We start from the raw sequence: 22,878 nt of genomic DNA on the forward strand, positions 1-22,878 counted from the left end.
AAGGTTTTACTGAGTATCATAAATAGGTCTTGAACTGGAGACTTCTAGCCACCACATCATAGTGTTACTAGCATGGGCTATCATATTTGGCTTGGTGTTTGACATTATTTTTGTACTGATTTATTCCCCTTGTGTTCTTCCAACACTTATAAGAGTTGATGATCCTTGGGAGCCAGGTGCATGATTGATGTCTCTGTTGTCATTAATGGTCATCATATTGGTGTGTATTTTAGTGTCTGGTGGTATAAGGAGATGAAGCTTTGTGCTGACCTCTGATTTAATCACTGTTCTGCCTAATATTTATCCACTGATATAGCTCAATACACAGCTGTCCCCATACCAGCCCCTTCCCAGTTGCATGCAGAAGGCATGGCTTGTTTACCACAATCAGGCTGTGATCTTATGACTGCACTGTTCCTGCAATGAAAGGCTGGGGGCTCTGGAGTAGAACTAATTCACTTTCTGAGCTCAGATGACCACCTGTACAGCTTTACTCAGAATGGAAACCTCATTTATGAGGAAGATATGGACATGTTTTCACAGAGATCACTCTTGTCCTCATCCCATACATGAGATATGTATCCAGACCTCTGTTTCCTATAGACCCTGAACACCTGTAGTGGTTGATTCTAGAGATAGTGCCTCAGTTGTCACAAAGCTTTTTGTCTAGAGCAAGTCTATGCTATTCCCTGCTCTATAGCAATCATAGCTTAATCTTTCTGTGGGTGTATGCACCATAAATTCAAATTTAGAGTAATAAATGTTAAAAGTGTCTCTCTAGGAAGACTTATCAACAGATATTATTTTTCTTTGCTGCCTCATTTTTAATTAATTTTTTAAATTATTGGTTCTTTGTGAATTTCACATCACTCACCCCAGTTCCTCCTTATGACTCCTTCCTCTCAAACCTTCACTCCACCATTGCAAACCTTCCCCCTCCCACCAATAGAGAAGAACATATCTAGCAGTGTGTCCCATAGTATAGTCTTTTGTCCACAGTTCTTTGCTTTCAAATGCTCATTGCAATGACTCCTTAGTCTGGTACTAGTCCTCTTGCTACTGCCACTCTATCAGTACTGGATTCTCATAGCAAGTTCTCTCAGATACCCTGTTGTTGCATTGTGTCACGGAGATCCTGTAGACAGGGATCTGTAGGACCAGCTGCTTCTTGCATTCCAGAAAGTCATTAATGGGGTCGATGTTGGAGTGGGATGATTCAAAGCTCTGGATCAGGGCCTAGGAGATATCTGAGCTGGTCAGCTCACAACTCTTCTGCACTCATGCTTTGGGGATGGCTCATCTGCAACCCCTTCATCCATGGCCTGCTCACTTATGTTGCCAAGGTGAGCTACAGGACCTGTTCTTTCTCAAGTGCTCAAGCAGGTAAGGGGCAGAGACAGCTCTCCCACTCTGATGACCATGGGGCCAGCTCTCTTGCCCACTGTAGGTGTTAAGAGGTGAGGTGCTGTCATCTCTCCCCACGTCACCATATGACAAACAAATGGTGGAACAAACTCTCCCACACTCACAGTCTCGAGGATAGCACACACCTGGCCCCTCCAACAAGATAAAGCCTACTGTACTGCCCAGGTGAGGTGCTGAGGTTGCTCTCTGGAGTTACAACAGGTTAAGGACAGGAACAGCTCTCCTGCTCTCATTACCTTCTTTGGAACTAGCCCTTCAATCCACTGCTAGTGTCAAGAACAAAAGGGAGTGGCAGGAATCTCTCCATTTTTTTTTTAATGCCACCACATAGCAGATAAAAGGCAAGTCTGGCACTTCTGTGCTCATGCCTTTGGACTGGCTCACGCAAAACCCCCACATCCAGGACCAGTTCTACTGTACTGCCCAGATGAGGTGCAAGATCTGCGCCCCTAGGTGCTGCTGCGGGTCAGGGGCACAGCTCTAATGACAACTTGGCCAGCATTTCTGCCTGCCTTATGTAAGTGGCAAGTAGGGGGTCCTCTCTCTATTGCCATGACATCGAATGCCAGACAAGTGGTGGGGCCAGCTCTTCCATGCTGACACCCTGGGGTTGGCTCACATGCACCCCAGCCACAGGAGCAGCTCTACTTTGTGGTCCAGGCAAAGTGCTAGTCACAGGGCCCACTCTCTTGAGTGCCACAACTGGTGAGTGGCAGAGACAACTCTCCTCCACTCATGACCCAAGGGTCAGTTCTCCCACCTGCCATAGGTGGTGCTGGCTGAAGGAGTAGAAGAGCATCTCGTCCTTGTCCATAGCACCTCACTGGAAATGAGTGGAAGTAGCAGGGATCCTCATAGCTGGCTAACCTACAGCTCCTGCTACGGTCAGGGCTTGTCCTCCTACATCCTGCTGCTGGCCAACAGCAGGGTCTTCTGTGCTCACTTCATGCTTCCAGCGCTAGCTCTCACATGATGTTCAGGTGAAAAGTGGGGCCAGTTCTACACAGACCTTAGAAATCACAGCCCAGACCATGGACTTCTGCCAGGCTTTTGGTAGTAACAGGGCCATGGGCTCAGAAGTGGCCCCTGGCCACCTCATTTTTACATGAAGTTCAACCACAATTACTGATTTTTTTTTTAATTTTCCAGAATTTCATTCATTTTTATCCAAAGACCATGTGACTTTTAATGGGTGCACTATTCAAAAGTATTTTCTGGGTTTATCTAATAAGCATTTTAAGTTGGATGAATAATAAATTTGAGTGTATGATAGCTTAATTGCCATTGTTAGACTTACTGTGAGATTAATTTTAATAATTGCATTAACCTATACAGATATTACAAAGGATCGTATAATGGCTGTTTTTGGTTATAAACTTGACTTTTAGTAATTAACTAAAACCAAAGAGGATTTTTTTTTAATTGAATCACTTGAGATGGGAAGAACCACCCTAAATTCAGATCTTCTGATCTTTTGAGGTTGGAAGATACACATGAAATCTGTGACATTCCTTCTTGTAGTGGCCTTTACACACACAACCATGGAGGAGCAAAGCTCTTGCTCTGTAACTGACCTCTTTGACTGACACTTAATAACATATATCAAGTGTATATATTAAAGAAGGACAGCACACTGGTCTACAGGCCAGTCAGTGTTTATTGAGATCTGCAGCCTCTGTTTTTAATAAGGGCAAGGTTTTCTGGGCCTACTTCTTGTCAGCATTTCACCCACCTTCAAGGATTTGGTTTACTTTCAGCATGACTCAGAAATTGTTTCTGAAGAATGTCAACTCCTTTGAAAGTAATTCAATTATCATTAAACAAATAAGACATTTGTGCCAAGAATACTGAGATGACTACATTTTGTCCTTGATAAAGTTATAGAACAAAATGAAGATAAATGACAGGGGGTATATTATAATATATATTTAGCCACTAAAATGTCTAATCTTATAAATCAGCATCAGCAAGACACAATGTCAATTCCTGAGCCTAATAAAAATAAGCATTGCTTTTGCACATTTTCATTAATGCAGTAATAGTACAGTTAAAAATAAACAATTTATTATAATGAAAGTATACTATACAAGACTCTGAGTAAAATTGGAGTTTATTTGTTGAAATCAAACTTCCTGAAATTAGAGAATGAAATAGCTACTTAATTTACTGAATAAAGATAAATAATTATTTTTAGAACATTCTCAAAGAAGCCTAATGTAACAGAGAGATGGTTCGATGATGCATTTCTTTCTCTGGTTGTTTATGTTAACAGTTTGCCAATCTCTCTAGTATATGAGTTTTACATTTTAAGTAGTGTAACAAAAGACTGAACCCTGAGTGTTCTCTTCATGAAAAACATGCATTAGTGAAAAGAATTTAAGCAACACACAAAGATGTGAAGCCTGGTAGGTTGCTTAACGAAAAGGAAGGCTTATCCTAGAGGTTTTTAAGAGTTCACAGTTAGTAATAGGCACCACAGTGGTTCAGTATTGTACATTTCTATTGGCTGAGCTTTGTAGTAAAAGGAAATCCAGGTAGTAGAGTGGTAATCTAGTGCAGAATTGTTGGTCAGAATCAGTGATGGAATGAGTTGGCTGTAAAGCAGCTCTCACCTGTAGGGTTATACCTAAAGTACAGACAGAGCTATGATAAATCCGCACAGCATCTGCAGCCAAATGGAGTGTCTCCCAGTAAATGTAAGACAATAGAAATAATCTTTAGCCAGGCAGTGGTGGCGCACGCCTTTAATCCCAGAACTTGGGAGGCAGAGGCAGACAGATTTCTGAGTTCTAGGCCAGTCTGGTCTACAAAGTGAGTTCCAGGACAGCCAGGGATACACAGAGAAACCCTGTCTCGATAAAAACCATAATAATAATAATAATCATCTTGAAACACACTAGAATCAAAATACTCTAGAATGAAAGCTATTTTGGTACTAAAAAAATATTTTTACAATATTAATTATCCCCTGCATAATAAAATAAGGTTTCTGCACTTTAGCAGAAGAAGCAATACTCCCTTAAGACTTCCACCATCAGGAAAGGATAACTTGAAATGAACATAAAAGACAGTGACTGAAAATCAGCTGAGATTAGTGTGAAAGATGAGAGAGTTAAAGGAATGCAAAATGCTATAAACAAGGCATAAAATAAAAACCACTTTGGAGATTCAATATATAGACTTGATATAAAAATTAATAATGCTGGAGTAAATAAAAATCGGAATTCTTGTATGAAAGACAGAGAAAAAGAATAATTGTTTATGACAGGGAAGATAGCACCCCAGCATTGGAAAGAGGGAGCATTGATGCAAGTTAGCAGCATTTTCATGACGATAAAAGCTGAATGGTGGTTCTGAGCATAATGAAGAATGATGTGGAATACAGCTTACGGAAGAGAGAAAAGAAATTTTGGAGTATAAAATACCACAAATTGTAATTTTGATTTTTTTCTCTTTAGTTATATTTTCAAAGTGCTGTAGTGTGCTTCTAAAAATTGTCATATTTTAAAAGTTTTAGATGAGAGAAAACTTGAATTGGAAAATTCTTATAGAACTAATTCCTTTTTACATTTCTACACATTTTTCTAAATGAAAATGGCATGGTGCTGTGGCAATAGTCCTCCACTCTTTCCCAGTACAGGCTCTGATTTTAGTTGGTTCTGTACACTCCATCTTCCATAACTGCACAAGAGATAGTTTACAAACTGTTTCATGCCACCTTTCTTGTCTCATAAATGAGTAATTGAGCACCTATGAGATGTGTCTAACTCTTCAAAAGGCAGCATGGCCAGAGAGGGAATGTCCTTTGAGCTGAGCTGCATAGATATTTCTTCTTACAACACAACGATACCCAATGAATATACATGTTTATTATGGAACTCGAGAAAGCCAAATTTAAAAAACAAAACAAAACAGGATCCCTTCAAGGTGAAGGTACAATTCCATCTCATCACAATGAGCTTCATAACTTATTAGTATATTTCATTGACTTCATTTCCATACACATATGCAATTAGCTTTAAATTCAAACCCTATAAAATTTCTTTTATTTTGTCTCTGACATTAACATCTTGCAGCCTACCCATAACATTTGTACCAATCACATTTCTTGAAGAAAGGTTCATTGCTTCTGATTATTTGGAGGTTGGGCAAGGTATCAGCTCTATCGCCTGTTGATGTGCTTTGAATAGGCAGTCTTTCCTGTTTCAGAGAACATGTCCCTCTTGGTTGTCTTACTGATGACTTGGGAAGCTAATTACTACCTAAATTCTGATGCCAGTTTCTTTCCAGCTTTGCCTCTGAAGGCCTACTGATGACTTATTTTTGGATTCACACTGGATTGACAACTGACACCTCAGTGGCTTACTCCAAATCTAAATCCTCAGCCCAGTTTGTACAGCAAGTAGGTTTTCTTGATCAGTCCTTAGAGGCTGTGCCAGATTCTGCTCCAAGTCAACTCACAGACATGTGCTGAAATCCCTCACTGTTTCTCCCTGGAGTCTTTCAAAGAATGCTTAGAGTGGTGTCTCATTGTGCATTTCTCTTCAAGTTTAGCCAGCACTCAGAGGGAGTTCGTTCTGCCTGGGGCCTTGATTGTTTATTCTCACTCCTCCTAGCTCATGTGTTTCCATCTTGCCCATGTCACAATCTCCTGTGTCTTCTTCCAGGCTGCTCAGTGATGGCAAATGAATCATATAGTGAGAATGTAGTTTATTTAAAAAGTCAGATTAATCAATATTGTATGTATTGCTCTTGGAATTCTTATGTTAATAAATACATTCTAAAGTTGTGTAAATATATCTGTAGTGTCCTTTGTCTTCCTTTAATTTTCTCTGCAGCAAATTCCAGGGGGGAAATTCTTCATAAAATCTAAGCTCACTGCTTCACTCCAAGGAGAGTACTTCAGGTTTCTTACTCTTTCCTTACTAGGTTATGGGAAACACAGAACTCTCAGTCATCTCACCAGCAATTCTTAATGCTGCATCCATGGAGTCTATATTGATGATGAAAACCATGTCAAACATCTGTGTAAAAAAAAACTGCAAGCTTTGCAATTGCTTTCTTATAATAAACATTTACAGAGTGTCTTTCTTGTTATTATTAACTAAACCACATAGTATAATCCATGTATTAATATGGATATGCATAATATTACAAACCCTGTGCCACTTCATTTATGGAGCTTGCAAAAGGCAAGCCCTTAGAGAACTGAATGTTGATTGTCTTTTTATTCCTTGACTATGAAACACACAAGCATAGCAGGTATTCTAGCTTGAGGATCAACTTGGTTTGATGGTATAGATACATTAGATGGAATTATTCACTTGGCAGTTAACTTCCTTCATGTTTACATACACCCCACTACAAAAAAAATGCCATACCAAGGATTTTGAGAACCTGTTGATCCTTTCATGTTTATTAGGCTATCTATTCTCCCATTTCTGTATAATAGTATTTATTTCTTGGCTACATGTTAACAATCAAATTTACACAGTTTTTATTCAAGTGCATTCTCAACTTTTCTGAGTTTAAAGAATATAAGGGCTGACTGATCTGGCCTGATTTAGTTTTGAGGGAGTGATCAATAAGGAAAATCTTATATCTCCTGTTAAAGATTTAAGGAGGTCCTATTTTGCATCTTATACCTATACATAAATGGCTATTCATATAGTTAAGCTCAGATGCTTTATGGGAAAGAACAAAAACATCAGGAAAATGATTGTATTTCCTAATCTGTCAATCAAGATAGAGCGTCCCCTGAATTACATCCTATATAACAACTCCACCTTCTTAAACGCCATTAAAATAAGCCTTGAAGAACAACTAGAGAACTTGAGTACTCACATTCTTATGTTCGGTCTTGTTTGTGGAAATTTTACTCTCCTTGATGTTTATAAACCCAGACCTCTATAGCAGTGTCTCCAACAATGCCTAGATTGCCCAAGTGTGCTTCCCATTTTAAGGAATTTTAAGCACATGAGAAAAATGATAACAGGTAAACAGGAGATCAAATTATGCTTATCAATTTTACCATTTTTCTTGTTAGAAATGGCTAATGGAATCAAAAGCCAGACTTGCAAATTTTATTTTGTTATCTACATTGGAAATAAATAGTTAACATAGCTTTCTGACATACAGTGTTTGTTGGGCTGTAACATATTAGTCTTCTTTTCTAAACTAACATCTATGTTTCAGACAGAGGTCACTCAGGCCAGGAATCCTGCTGAAGCAATGTAGAAAGACAATTGGAAATGTGAAGATGTGAGAGAAGAAAGCCATTTCTTCCACTACAGTTTGGTTGAAGCTCCTTAACATCTGAGAATCAGCAATTTGGACACAATAGAGATTTCTTTAAGACTATTCTTTTTTTTTGCAGATATAAATACATTTTTTCTAGCTCACTTGTTACAATCTTGTCTGTAGCATAATCTTGAACAAAGGCTTCAATTGTTTTTTGTTATTATGCTATCACGCTTATCAGTCACTTGTTGCCATTTTGTACCATAATCTTGAACAAACTGAAAATTCAATTTTCATTGAATTTTTTGGTTATAATATCATGCTTAGCAAATTTACTTACCTATTTAAATTCTTACTCTACTGATATCAGACATAATAAAATTATTTAACATTTCTAAATATGTGATGAAGTACTGTATTTTGATATCTGATTTAATTTAGAGAAAATTCCATAAACTGTTGGTTTTTTTAAAGTGTATTTTTGAGTGTTTCAGTAGAATATTTTGTAGATTTTGTTAAATCTACTTGATATTTGATTCAATATGGTTGATTTATATCACATATTAATTATAATGTTATTTAATCATATAGATGTTTAAAAGGTAACAAACCATATACTTATCTAAGAAGCTTTCAAAGGGAATTGGACAGAGCCAACATCCATTCAGATTTAAATTTCTAGAAAAAAATCTTAAAAAAGCATAATATATCAACACAATAAAGGCTATACATGACAAATCTACAGCTGACTTTATATTAAATGAGGAAAATAGCTCAAAGAATTTGCACTAAAATCAGGAATAATGCAAGGGTATCCACTGTCTCAATTCTTACTTAACAAAGTATTGAAAGACTCACCTAGAGATATTGCACAAGAGAAGTATGAAAGAATTTCAAGTAGGAAGGAAAACAGTAGTTTCTCTATTTCTAGAAGATATGATTATATATTATATATAATTTATTATATTATAACAAATATCATTTGTTATATTATATTAATGTTTAATGTGATATTATAGTAATATATACCATATCGTATATAGTCTCTCTATATAGTCATATCTCCTAGAAATAGAAAAACTGCCTTTTTAATTCTAATTGTATATATATATATATATATATATATATATATACAAATGAGAGACTTTATTTTTTAATCTCAAAATAGTTTTAAGTTTATTTAGTGTGCACATCAATACCTAACATACTTTCCCTTTGAAGCACTGAAAAGAAGTGAATATAAATATTTTATTTTATTAGATATTTTCTTTACTTACATTTCAAATGCTATCATGAAATTACCCTATTCCCTCCCCCTGCTGTGTTTCCCTACCCACCCACTCCCACTTCTTGGCTCTGGCGTTCCCCTGTACTGAGGCATATAAAGTTTTCAAGACCTAGCAGCCTCTCTTCCCATTGATGGCCGTCTAGGCCATATTCTGCTACATATGCAGCTAGAGACATGAGCTCTGGGGGTACTGGTTAGTTCATATTGTTGTTCCACCTATAGGGTTGCAGACCCCTTCAACTCCTTGAGTACTTTCTCTAGCTCCTCCATTGGGGGCCCTGTGATCCATCTTATAGATGACTGTGAGCATCCACATCTGTATTTGCTAGGCACTGGCATAGCCTCATACGAGACAGCTATATCAGGGTCCCTTCAGCAAAGTCTTGCTGGCCTATGCAATAGTGTCTGGGTTCGGTGGCTGATAATGGGATGGATCCCCAGGTGGGGTAGTAATGAGAGACTTTATATCCTCCCTATATAATACATGTATGAGAGAATGTATATTGCCTATAAATAATATATATGAGAACTCTATATAGTCTATATATAATACATTTGATAGATCATACTTTATCCAATAGAAAAATCTTTCTCCTGTAAACATTTTCTACTAAATGTCAAGATACAAAATTCAGTAACTTGAATGGCAAACATGATCAACAACAAACTAGGAGGAAAATCCTGTTGAAAGCATTAAGGTCAACAAAATGAGTAAGGAACTCAGCAAGCTTCTAAAAATAACAGCATGAGAATGTGTCTCGATCTCTGCCACTCAGTAACTGCAGTTTAGCTTCTTGGGTACCTTAGCTTCAGGAATTAAGTTATGTGATATTTGCAGCAGGGCTAAGATGGTTAGCTGCATCCTTGTTTGCTAACTCAGGCTCTCTCTACTGTCAAAGTCTGGAAAACACTGACTTAGTCTTTTAACCTATGAGATCTTACATTTTATTTAGTAATATTTGGCCATAAAATTAAGAATTTAATTTATATATTATGAAGACTAGTTATTATCATATAAAACAGTAATACACTTCATGTTAATATCTACTTTTATGGTCTCAAAACAATGAAAAACTAAGCATAGAGACCATTTTGAATTATAAATGACTTAAAAACACAACTCTTGCCTCAAATGTTATAAGAATTAGATAATTTATTCTGGAGAAATATGAGTTACCATGGCTTGGAAACATACTTTCAATCTATCCCAAAGTCTCTGTTTCAACATAGAAGCATTTTTGTGATTTTTTTTCAAAGTAAAAGAACAAACAAACAAACAAACCACTCCTTAATTAAGACACTTTTCAAGTATATAGGGAAATAAGAACAAGGGAGGTGGTTCACAGCCAAGCCAGGAAACTTCGACTACAGGCCTCCAATGAGATCTAATAAACTCCTAGCTTTTGAATTAGTAGAAGCTAGTGGTATGCTAAATTAAGGCATTTAGGCTAGCAAGTGCTCTGTACATACCAAACTATTTACCCAATTGTGATAAAGTTGTTAGGTCAGTGACTTAGTGAGACAATAAATGACTATTACAATGGCTAAAGATGGCCCAAAATAATTAGGCTATGGGCCTTGCAACATTTGAATCTCCTTACAGCCATGAAGTTCTAATCAGTTGATCAGCCTTGCAGAAGGATGAGCTTGGGCTATTTGCTGGGAACATTTGGTCATTAATTAGTCCATAACTTTTAGCATGATAAGAATTTCCACAGCAGTTAAGCCTAAAGCTACATGAACAATTTTCATGATATTAAGAGAGGAAAGAGAAATAAAAAAAGAAAGAAGAAATGGGAGGGTGAAGGGTGTGAAGAGAAGAGGAAAGACACACACACAGAGAGAGAGAGAGAGAGAGAGAGAGAGAGAGAGAGAGAGAGAGAGAGAGAGAATATGAAATCAAGCCAGCTAGCTTACAACACAAGAAGAGAAGAAGCAGAGGCCACGTAAGGACAGCTGAGTCATTCTGTTCCATTCAGCTCCTGGCACATTTACATGTGTCTCTTCAGTGTGAGTCAGTTCCACTAACAAGCATAACTCTTACAGAAAAACGGGAACATTAATACCCCTTTCAGTATAAGAGTTTATTGAGGGACCTGAGGTGTTCCTGATTTTGAACCCACATCAGAAATGATCTAGATGTCCCCATTGGATCTCCCTAAGGACAGAAACTTCTGTGTCATCAACAGGAGGGAGGATACAGAGAGAGCGTATTGCAGGATGCCTGTCCTAATTCCAGACAGCTGCAGACCCAGCTGGGAGCACCTACATCCTCATTAGCTGTAAGACTTGGAGATGCCTTTGAGCTGAAAGGCAGAGTGTTGTAAAATTCAAAGTGCACATGTGCCCCAGAGAGTCATAGTGTTTGCTGGTTTGTAACATGCATATTCAAGTCCCCATAACAGCAGGCCCCAAACCACCACTCAATCAGGGGCTGCATTACAGATACCTGTTTATAGTTGAAAAAAAAAAAACCTAAAGAAACAGGAAATTTTCCATAAAATATCTGTAGTCATCTTTTCCTTTTATCCTATCCAAAGTATTTGGGAAAATCTCAAAAACATCAGTCGTAGCTGTGGCTTGACAATGAAAGTCCCACAATTAAGAGCTCACAATATGCTAAAAGATATAACAATATTTTATAGTAAAGAAACAAGATTACCATAATCTTTGATAGAAATATTGACAACTGTTTAATACTAATTTTAAAAGAACTAATAGTAAGTTTTGAAAGATTCTTCAAGCTAGAGCATCTCTTCAAAATTAGATACAAGCACTAAAACTGAAATGATTGCATATATGCAAAATGCAAAAGAGCAGATGGAAAATAATTAAACATATATGACAGAATCGATCACTATATATATATATACATATATATATATATATGCATATATATATTACATCTGCCTACAAAAAGATTGAGGAACACATGAGCATGTTCATAACAACATCAATAAGCACAAAATTAATTCACCCCTCAGATAATTTTTATTCACATTAACACATTACAGAACTGCTAAAATCATTAATTATTCATCTACGATCAAAATAGAAATGTCTCAGCTTGTTTTGAAAATTTATCATAGCTCATGTAGAGAACTGCACATATGCAGCTATTAGTTTTAGTTTACACTGTTATGACATTTACAGAAGATATTGGACAAGTCTACTTCAAACTCTGTGACTTTCTCATATATTTGATGGAGCACTTCTGCTTACATAATAATTTCAAGTAGCAACATTTTGTCTTCAAATATATTCAATGGAAATTCTTCTATTTTACGACAAGGAAGAATCAAAATTACAATGACTAGTCATAAGGAATTAAAACTTTGTGATTCTTAGTGGCTATCACAATTTATAGGTGTGATAAATCCTGTGATTTAGAACATGTGAAGTTTAAAAACCTCATGGTTCTTTGGGTTCATTTTAGATTAGTGACAAACACAGAGAACACAATAGATTTGAAAAGTATAGTAATATATGAAGCCCATCCACTGTGTTTATAATTCACACATTTTGCAGCCATGTTTTCAGCCCATGCAATTTCAGATTACATATTTAGCAACTGGTTTCAAAATGTGTGACAGGCTGTACTGCCTGCCAGAATTCTATTAGGAAAGGAAATACATCATTTGCTGTTTATAAAGCAAACCATAGACATTGTAAAACTGATGATTTTAGAAAAATTCCTTGATGATTATTTTTCAAAAGTACTGAACACAATTTAATCATTATATTTTATATGTAAGAATTATTCAGATGTTAATTAAAAGGAAGATGATAACTTGTAAGTACTCAGAATCATGCAGCATAGGTTACAGCCCCATAGACACATGTTCTGTAGTCTAAGCAAGGCAGACGAGAAGCCAAACAATTGAAATGCATTGTGCTAAGTGATTGAAGACATAATTCAAGCGTTTTTGAATCATTTGTATAAGTATTTGCAGGTACTCCTATTCCTTTCACTTATTTCTACAGTGTACTTAATTGTCACAAATGTGAAGGGTTACAGACCATAGAAAATTATCAGAAAACATCACACTTAATGCTACTTCACGGAAATCTTCCTGTGATGTCTCTGTCCTGCTTTTCCTCCCACTCAAAAGTTCTCCAAATTAAATTTTTCTCCTGGTCACATATCAAGTGAATCAAAGTTCGACTGAAATCCATGAGATGAGCATAGTTCTCAACATAAAATGTCAAGCATAGACATGTGTAAAACCTCCAATGGTCTCAGTCTGCACCATGGATTAAGATAGCAGCAAACATGTTACATTTTGTTCCTGTTTCATATTCAGGTTCATGTTTTCCTGATAAAGTTCCTCAGTTATTTAAAATACAGAAAGTAACTTTAACAATTTTATTCCTCTGGAGGCATAAGTTCCCAAATGTCTACATCCTTGGGAAATCTCTGTAACATTTTAGTACAGGTAAACATGACAGTTCCTCCCCTGGCCCTCCACTATGGGGCTTATTTCTACCCTGTATTGTACCCTGCTTGAATCATAGATGGTCACATATATTTTCACAAGTATATATTATGGTCATTGTAAGAAGCCCTTACAAGTGAAAGAATCTTGCCAAACATGATATCTGTACCTTACAAAGAAGCAAGGTGATTTACATGATATGCAATGAATGTTAATTAACATTAGTTAAAATAAAGTCAGATATAAGACATGTGTTTGTGTGATTTAAAAAGATATGAGTAATTTACATACATATAAATGATTGTAGCCTTCACTTGCAATGTTAAAGTGCTTTCAATTCATATAACAGATCCCTAGTAAGGTTATAAATGTATGGAAAATGTTATGGCTTTTCACTTCCACTATGCAGAACATAGTTGCTCTTCATTTGGAACCATGGCTCGTGACTATGCTGCTTCTGTAATTAAGGGCAAAAATGTTTTCTGAAAAATCATCACTTTTCCCAGCAAAAGTAACAAGAGATATTTGAAATGAAGTGAATCCTGTCATTGTTCATGGTAGAGGTCTTATGCCACTGTATAAATGATATGTGATCATTGAATACTGTCAGGTCAAAATGTAATAAATTATATTTTGAGGGATTATTTTAAAACACGGTTTACTGATAAGGACGCCATGAAAACAAAAATTTCCCTGCTACCACAAGCTCTACAAATTCATGTGTGCATCAGTCCTACTGTGTTTGGAGTTTTCTAGTCGGGTTATTGAGAATAGATGGTAGTTTCCATCTACTTCATCTTTATCATCTTTGTCTTCCAATTTCTACTTGACTAATTCAATTTGTAAGGCTTTCCTTTGAGTGGTTTAGTTGGTTTATTGGACTTCTCAATTCCATCTTTATTTCAGTTGGAGATTTCTACAATGTTTCTACATGTTTGTTAGATTCTGTTCTCAAACCCTGTGGTTTTTCATCTCCATTAGTCTTATCTATGTTTATAATTTCTTGGCCATCACTCAGGTGTTCACTGTTTTGAAGTTCTTTTCTATAAATTCATTGAGCTTTTACACGGATGAGCCTTGTAATTATTCTTTTAAATTGTGTGGCTTAGAATTTATCTAAGAAATTTTCATGTTCAAAATTTTTAAATTTGGATTTTAGGAGATACACATAAATCTCTGAATTTTCTTTTTTATTTTTATTATATATTTTCTTTATTTACATTTCAAATGTTATCAGCTTTCCCATTCTCTGCTACATATGCAGCTGGAACCATGGATCCCTCCATGTTGTTGTAGTCACTGAAAGCTCTGGATGGTCTGAATGGTTGATATTATTTTTCTTCCTTCAGCTCCTTCAGTCCCTTCTCTAACTCCTCCACTGAGGACCCCATTGGGGACTCTGTGCTCAGTCCAATGGATGACTGCAAGTATCAACTTCAGTATATGTCAGACTCTGGCAGATCCGTTCACGAGACAGCTATATCAGGCTCCTGTGAGCATGCACTTCTTGGCATCAGCAATAGTGTCTGGGTTCAGTGAAAGTATATGAGATGGATCCTCAGGTGAGGCAGACTTGGGATAGTCAATCCTTCAGTCTCTGCTCGACAATTTGTCTTTCTAACTTCTTCCATGGGTATTTTGTTCCCCCCCCCCTTTTTTAATGTTGAATATTTAATATGTATGTCCAAGCAAATAATTTAAGATACAAGTAGATATAAGTAGGTAGTTGACATAAAGTTAAATCAATTCGCCAAGTCTAAAATAATTGAATTGTTTGAGAACAAAGTTAAGGTTCATGGGGAGAGGAGGGGAGGGGAGGGGAGGGGAGGGGAGGGGAGGGGAGGGGTGGGGAGGGGAGGGGTGGGGAGGGGAGGGGAGGGGTGGGGAGGGGTGGGGAGGGGAGGGGAGGGGAGGGGAGGGGAGGGGAGGGGAGGGGAGGGGAGGGGAGAAGAGAAGAGAAGAGAAGAGAAGAGAAGAGAAGAGAAGAGAAGAGAAGAGAAGAGAAAAAAAGAAGAGCATCTTGGCTTGTAAAGTGTTCATGGAGATAAGGATCATTCAAACACACCTAACTAGACACTAATGAATGGTTTTCTAATTATTAATAGAGTAGTGGAGAAAATAATGCAAGTCAATAACAAATAAGTGGATATGTTATTAAATTAGGGGTAAAATCATAAGGTAAAAACAGTTCAATCCTTGCTATGTATCTGTTGTACAACTATTTATTTCTGAGGAAACAGAACACAAACACACAGATACACATACAGAGAGGCAGAGACAGATATGGAGAACCAATAAGAAAGAGAGCCCATGATAGACCAAATGACTGCATCAAAGTCCATGTTGGGGAGCCAGTGATATTTCGTTAGGTTTATTTTTTTTAATATTTTTTATTATTATATATTTTCCTTAATTACATTTAGAATGCTATCCCAAAAGTCCCCCCATACCCTCCCCCCCCCTACTTCTCTACCCACCCATTCCCATTTTTGGCCCTGGCATTCCCCTGTATTGGGGCATATAAAGTTTGCATGTCCAATGGGCCTCTCTTACCAGTGATGGCCGACTAGGCCATCTTTTGATACATATGAAGCTAGAGTCAAGAGCTCCGGGGTACTGGTTAGTTCATAATGTTGTTGCACCTACAGGGTTGCAGATCTCTTTAGCTCCTTGGATACTTTCTCTAGCTCCTCCACTGGGGGCCCTGTGCTCCATCCAATAGCTGACTGTGAGCATCTACTTATGTGTTTGCTAGGCCCCGGCCTAGTCTCACAAGAGGCAGCTATTTCAGGGTCCTTTCAGCAAAATCTTGCTAGTGTATGCAATGGTGTCATTGTTTGGAGGCTAATTATGGGATGGATCTCTGGATATGGCAGTCTCTAAATGGTCCATCCTTTTGTCTCAGCTCTAAACTTTGTCTCTGTAACTCCTTTCATGGGTGATTGTTTCCAATTCTAAGAAGGGGAAAAGTGTCCACACTTTGGTCTTCATTCTTCTTCAGTTTCATGTGTTTTGCAAATTGTATCTTATATCTTGGGTATACAAAGTTTCTGGGCTAATATCCACTTATCAGTGAGTACATATCATTTGAGTTCTTTTGTGATTGTGTTACCTCACTCAGGATGATGCCCTCCAGGCCCATCCATTTGCCTAGGAATTTCATAAATTCATTCTTTTTAATAGCTGAGTAGTACTCCATTGTGTAAATGTACCACATTTTTTGTATCCATTCTTCTGTTGGGGGGCATCTGGGTTCTTTCCAGCTTCTGGCTATTATAAATAAGGCTGCTATGAACATAGTGGAGCATGTGTCCTTACTGGTTGGGACATCTTCTGGATACATGCCGAGGAGAGGTATTGCGGGATCCTCCTGTAGTACTATGTCCAATTTTCTGAGGAACCGCCAGACTGATTTCCAGAGTGGTTGTACAAGCTTGCAATCCCACCAACAATGGAGGAGTGTTCCTCTTTCTCCACATCCTTGCCAGCATCTGCTGTCACCTGAATTTTTGTGCCATTCTGACTGGTGTGAGATGGAATCTCAGGGTTGTTTTGATTTGCATTTCTCTGATGATTAAGGATGCTGAGCATTTTTCAGGTGCTTCTCAGCCATTCAGTATTCCTCAGGTGCGAATTCTTTGTTTAACTCTGAGCCCCATTTTTTAATGGGGTTATTTGATTTTCTGGAGTCCACCTTCTTGAGTTCCTTATATATATTGGATATTAGTCACCTATCTGATTTAGGATAGGTAAAGATCCTTTCATCTGGACTAACAAAAAACCTAGGATAGCAAAAACACTTCTCAAGGATAAAAGAACCTCTGGTGGAATCACCATGCCTGACCTAAAGCTTTACTACAGAGCAATTGTGATTAAAACTGCATGGTACTGGTATAGAGACAGACAAGTAGACCAATGGAATAGAATTGAAGACCCAGAAATGAACCCACACACCTATGGTCACTTGATCTTCGACAAGGGAGCTAAAACCATCCAGTGGAAGAAAGACAGCATTTTCAACAAATGGTGCTGGCACAACATGTAGAAGAATGTGAATCGATCCATTCCTATCTCCTTGTACTAAGGTCAAATCTAAGTGGATTAAGGAACTTCACATAAAACCAGAGACACTGAAACTCATAGAGGAGAAAGTGGGGAAAAGCCTCAAAGATATGGGCACAGGGGAAAAATTTCTGAATAGAACAGCAATGGCTTGTGCTGTAAGATCGAGAATTGACAAATGGGACCTCATGAAACTGCAAAGCTTCTGTAAGGCAAAAGACAATAAGACAAAAAGGCCACCAACAGATAGGGGACTAATTTTGTTAGGTTTACGTAAAGAATTATCTGTGAGGAATTGCAGGAGTTGAGATATCTTAATGGCATTAGAAAATACCCTATCCAACTGGAGTGATAGCTCCTGGAATCTGCATTTTTGAAGGTTTCTGCACAGCTTTCAGTAGGCAAAACAGGGTCTCCTCAGGGCATCTCAGCAGATCAGTCTGAATTTGGTAGCTTCCTGCTTCTGTGAAGCTGTGAAAAGCATGTTTTAGCTTTTCTACACATGCCAAGTTTGTTTATCTCTTCAGTATCATAAGGTTTGACACTTTTCTTTCATGGGAAAATTTCAGGTAGGAAGGACTTAAAACAGTGTCCAAGTATGAGCACACCCACAGGAAAGACAATGTACTAGAGTTATTGTATATGAGAATTAAGAGTAATATTTTTCTTCATAAAAATCTTAACTAGAAAGTATTATTTTTAAATATTTTTAAAGAGATAAACATAGTAACATGGGTATTTCTAATTTATTCTGCCATGCAAGCCAAGAAAACGCAAGTGGAAGTTCTCATTTGTGACAAATAACACGCAGCATTTTGTAAATAATTGAATCACACACAAAATGGGTGGTTTTCTCAGTTATAATTCTTGAGAGTACAAGTGCACCAGGAATCTTATTATTGCTGAAAAGCTTCAGCTACAGATCCTGTAATGAATAAATTTAAAAAAATCTAAAAAAATAATCCTTTTATTTTGACATATAAACACCTGCAATTGCTTAAATACTAGGTGTTATGAAAGTGTGCTTTCTACAAATTTTATAAATTATATTTTCATGAGTTTTTCCTAACAGCAGATGGTGTAGAGAAAACATGAGAATTAATATGTGCTTGAAATTTCAATCTTATAATAAGATTTTAAATTCTCAATCTGTTAATATATTATTGAATAAACAGGGTTACTCAAGTACCATTTTTCAAAAACTTGACAATGAAGTATCTTCTAAGCTACTATTTTTGGCAAGCAATATGTTCTTATTTCAAGATATTTTTGTGTTTTCATATATATACTCCTCAACAGAAACATGAGATTATATTACAATATAGAGTGCATATGTAAAACTTTATCAACATTCATATAATATAATCAAATATTTAAGCAAAACACAGATCATTACAGAGTATATTGACTCCCTAATGATTCCTTGACTATATACAACAGAATGTACCTCTGCCCAGCATATTAAGAGTATTACATAGCTTGGTCCGGGACCCGCCGAACTTAGGAAATTAGTCTGAACAGGTGAGAGGGTGCGCCAGAGAACCTGACAGCCTCTGGAACAGGCAGAAGCACAGAGGGGCTGAGGCAGCACCCTGTGTGGGCCGGGGACAGCCGGCCACCTTCCGGACCGGAGGACAGGTGCCCGCCCGGCTGGGGAGGCGACCTAAGCCACAGCAGCAGCGGTCACCATCTTGGTCCGGGACCCACCGAACTTAGGAAATTAGTCTGAACAGGTGAGAGGGTGCGCCAGAGAACCTGACAGCTTCTGGAACAGGCGGAAGCACAGAGGCGCTGAGGCAGCACCCTTTGTGGGCCAGGGACAGCCAGCCACCTTCCGGACCGGAGGACAGGTGCCCACCCGGCAGGGGAGGCGGCCTAAGCCACAGCAGCAGCGGTCGCCATCTTGGTCCCGGGACTCCAAGGAACTTAGGAATTTAGTCTGCTTAGGTGAGAGTCTGTACCACCTGGGAACTGCCAAAGCAACACAGTGTCTGAGAAAGGTCCTGTTTTGGGCCTTCTTCTTCGGCCAGGAGGAGGTCCAAATACAAGATATCTGTGCACCTTCCCTGTAAGAGAGCTTGCCAGCAGAGAGTGCTCTGAGCACTGAAACTCAGAGGAGAGAATCTGTCTCCCAGGTCTGCTGATAGACGGTAACAGAATCACCAGAAGAACAATCTCTAAACAGAGTCAACTATAACTACTAACTCCAGAGATTACCAGATGGCGAAAGGTAAACTTAGGAATCCTACTAACAGGAACCAAGACCACTCACCATCACCAGAACCCAGCACACCCACTTCGCCCAGTCCAGGGAACCCCAACACACCTGAGAACCTAGACCTAGATTTAAAAGCATATCTCATGATGATGGTAGAGGACATCAAGAAGGACTTTAATAAATCACTTAAAGAAATACAGGAGAACACTGCTAAAGAGTTACAAGTCCTTAAAGAAAAACAGGAAAACACAATCAAACAGGTAGAAGTCCTTACAGAAAAAGAGGAAAAAACATACAAACAGGTGATGGAAATGAACAAAACCATACTAGACCTAAAAAGGGAAGTAGACACAATAAAGAAAACTCAAAGCGAGGCAACACTAGAGATAGAAACCCTAGGAAAGAAATCTGGAACCATAGATTTGAGCATCAGCAACAGAATACAAGAGATGGAAGAGAGAATCTCAGGTGCAGAAGATTCCATAGAGAACATCGGCACAACAATCAAAGAAAATGGAAAATGCAAAAAGATCCTAACTCAAAATATCCAGGAAATCCAGGACACAATAAGAAGACCAAACGTACGGATAATAGGAGTGGATGAGAATGAAGATTTTCAACTCAAAGGTCCAGCAAACATCTTCAACAAAATTATTGAAGAAAACTTCCCAAATCTAAAGAATGAGATGCATATGAACATACAAGAAGCCTACAGAACTCCAAATAGACTGGACCAGAAAAGAAATTCCTCCCGACACATAATAATCAGAACATCAAATGCACTAAATAAAGATAGAATACTAAAAGCAGTAAGGGAAAAAGGTCAAGTAACATATAAAGGCAAGCCTATCAGAATCACACCAGATTTTTCACCAGAGACTATGAAAGCCAGAAGAGCCTGGACAGATGTTATACAGACACTAAGAGAACACAAACTGCAGCCCAGGCTACTATACCCAGCCAAACTCTCAATTATCATAGAGGGAGAAACCAAAGTATTCCACGACAAAACCAAATTCACGCATTATCTCTCCACGAATCCAGCCCTTCAAAGGATAATAACAGAAAAAAACCAATACAAGAACGGGAACAACGCCCTAGAAAAAACAAGAAGGTAATCCCTCAACAAACCTAAAAGAAGACAGCCACAAGAACAGAATGCCACCTTTAACAACTAAAATAACAGGAAGCAACAATTACTTTTCCTTAATATCTCTTAACATCAATGGTCTCAACTCGCCAATAAAAAGACATAGACTAACAAACTGGCTACACAAACAAGACCCAACATTTTGCTGCTTACAGGAAACTCATCTCAGAGAAAAAGATAGACACTACCTCAGAATGAAAGGCTGGAAAACAATTTTCCAAGCAAATGGTATGAAGAAACAAGCAGGAGTAGCCATCCTAATATCTGATAAGATTGACTTCCAACCCAAAGTCATCAAAAAAGACAAGGAGGGACACTTCATTCTCATCAAAGGTAAAATCCTCCAAGAGGAACTCTCAATTCTGAATATCTATGCTCCAAATACAAGAGCAGCCACATTCACTAAAGAAACTTTAGTAAAGCTCAAAGCACACATTGCGCCTCACACAATAATAGTGGGAGACTTCAACACACCACTTTCACCAATGGACAGATCATGGAAACAGAAACTAAACAGGGACACACTGAAACTAACAGAAGTGATGAAACAAATGGATCTGACAGATATCTACAGAACATTTTACCCTAAAACAAAAGGATATACCTTCTTCTCAGCACCTCATGGTACCTTCTCCAAAATTGACCACATAATAGGTCACAAATCAGGCCTCAACAGATTCAAAAATATTGAAATTGTCCCATGTATCCTATCAGATCACCATGCACTAAGGCTGATCTTCAATAACAAAATAAATAACAGAAAGCCAACATTCACATGGAAACTGAACAACACTCTTCTCAATGATACCTTGGTCAAGGAAGGAATAAAGAAAGAAATTAAAGACTTTTTAGAGTTTAATGAAAATGAAGCCACAACGTACCCAAACCTTTGGGACACAATGAAAGCATTTCTAAGAGGGAAACTCATAGCTATGAGTGCCTTCAAGAAAAAACGGGAGAGAGCACATACTAGCAGCTTGACAACACATCTAAAAGCTCTAGAAAAAAAGGAAGCAAATTCACCCAAGAGGAGTAGACGGCAGGAAATAATCAAACTCAGGGGTGAAATCAACCAAGTGGAAACAAGAAGAACTATTCAAAGAATTAACCAAACGAGGAGTTGGTTCTTTGAGAAAATCAACAAGATAGATAAACCCTTAGCTAGACTCACTAAAGGGCACAGGGACAAAATCCTAATTAACAAAATCAGAAATGAAAAGGGAGACATAACAACAGATCCTGAAGAAATCCAAAACACCATCAGATCCTTCTACAAAAGGCTATACTCAACAAAACTGGAAAACCTGGACGAAATGGACAAATTTCTGGACAGATACCAGGTACCAAAGTTGAATCAGGATCAAGTTGACCTTCTAAACAGTCCCATATCCCCTAAAGAAATAGAAGCAGTTATTAATAGTCTCCCAGCCAAAAAAAGCCCAGGACCAGACGGGTTTAGTGCAGAGTTCTATCAGACCTTCAAAGAAGATCTAACTCCAGTTCTGCACAAACTTTTTCACAAGATAGAAGTAGAAGGTATTCTACCCAACTCATTTTATGAAGCCACTATTACTCTGATACCTAAACCACAGAAAGATCCAACAAAGATAGAGAACTTCAGACCAATTTCTCTTATGAACATCGATGCAAAAATCCTTAATAAAATTCTCGCTAACCGAATCCAAGAACACATTAAAGCAATCATCCATCCTGACCAAGTAGGTTTTATTCCAGGGATGCAGGGATGGTTTAATATACGAAAATCCATCAATGTAATCCATTATATAAACAAACTCAAAGACAAAAACCACATGATCATCTCGTTAGATGCAGAAAAAGCATTTGACAAGATCCAACACCCATTCATGATAAAAGTTCTGGAAAGATCAGGAATTCAAGGCCAATACCTAAACATGATAAAAGCAATCTACAGCAAACCAGTAGCCAACATCAAAGTAAATGGAGAGAAGCTGGAAGCAATCCCACTAAAATCAGGGACTAGACAAGGCTGCCCACTTTCTCCCTACCTTTTCAACATAGTACTTGAAGTATTAGCCAG

The sequence above is a fragment of the Mus musculus genome, chromosome 11, assembly GCF_000001635.26.
Source record: "Mus musculus strain C57BL/6J chromosome 11, GRCm38.p6 C57BL/6J".
Classification (NCBI taxonomy): domain Eukaryota; kingdom Metazoa; phylum Chordata; class Mammalia; order Rodentia; family Muridae; genus Mus; species Mus musculus.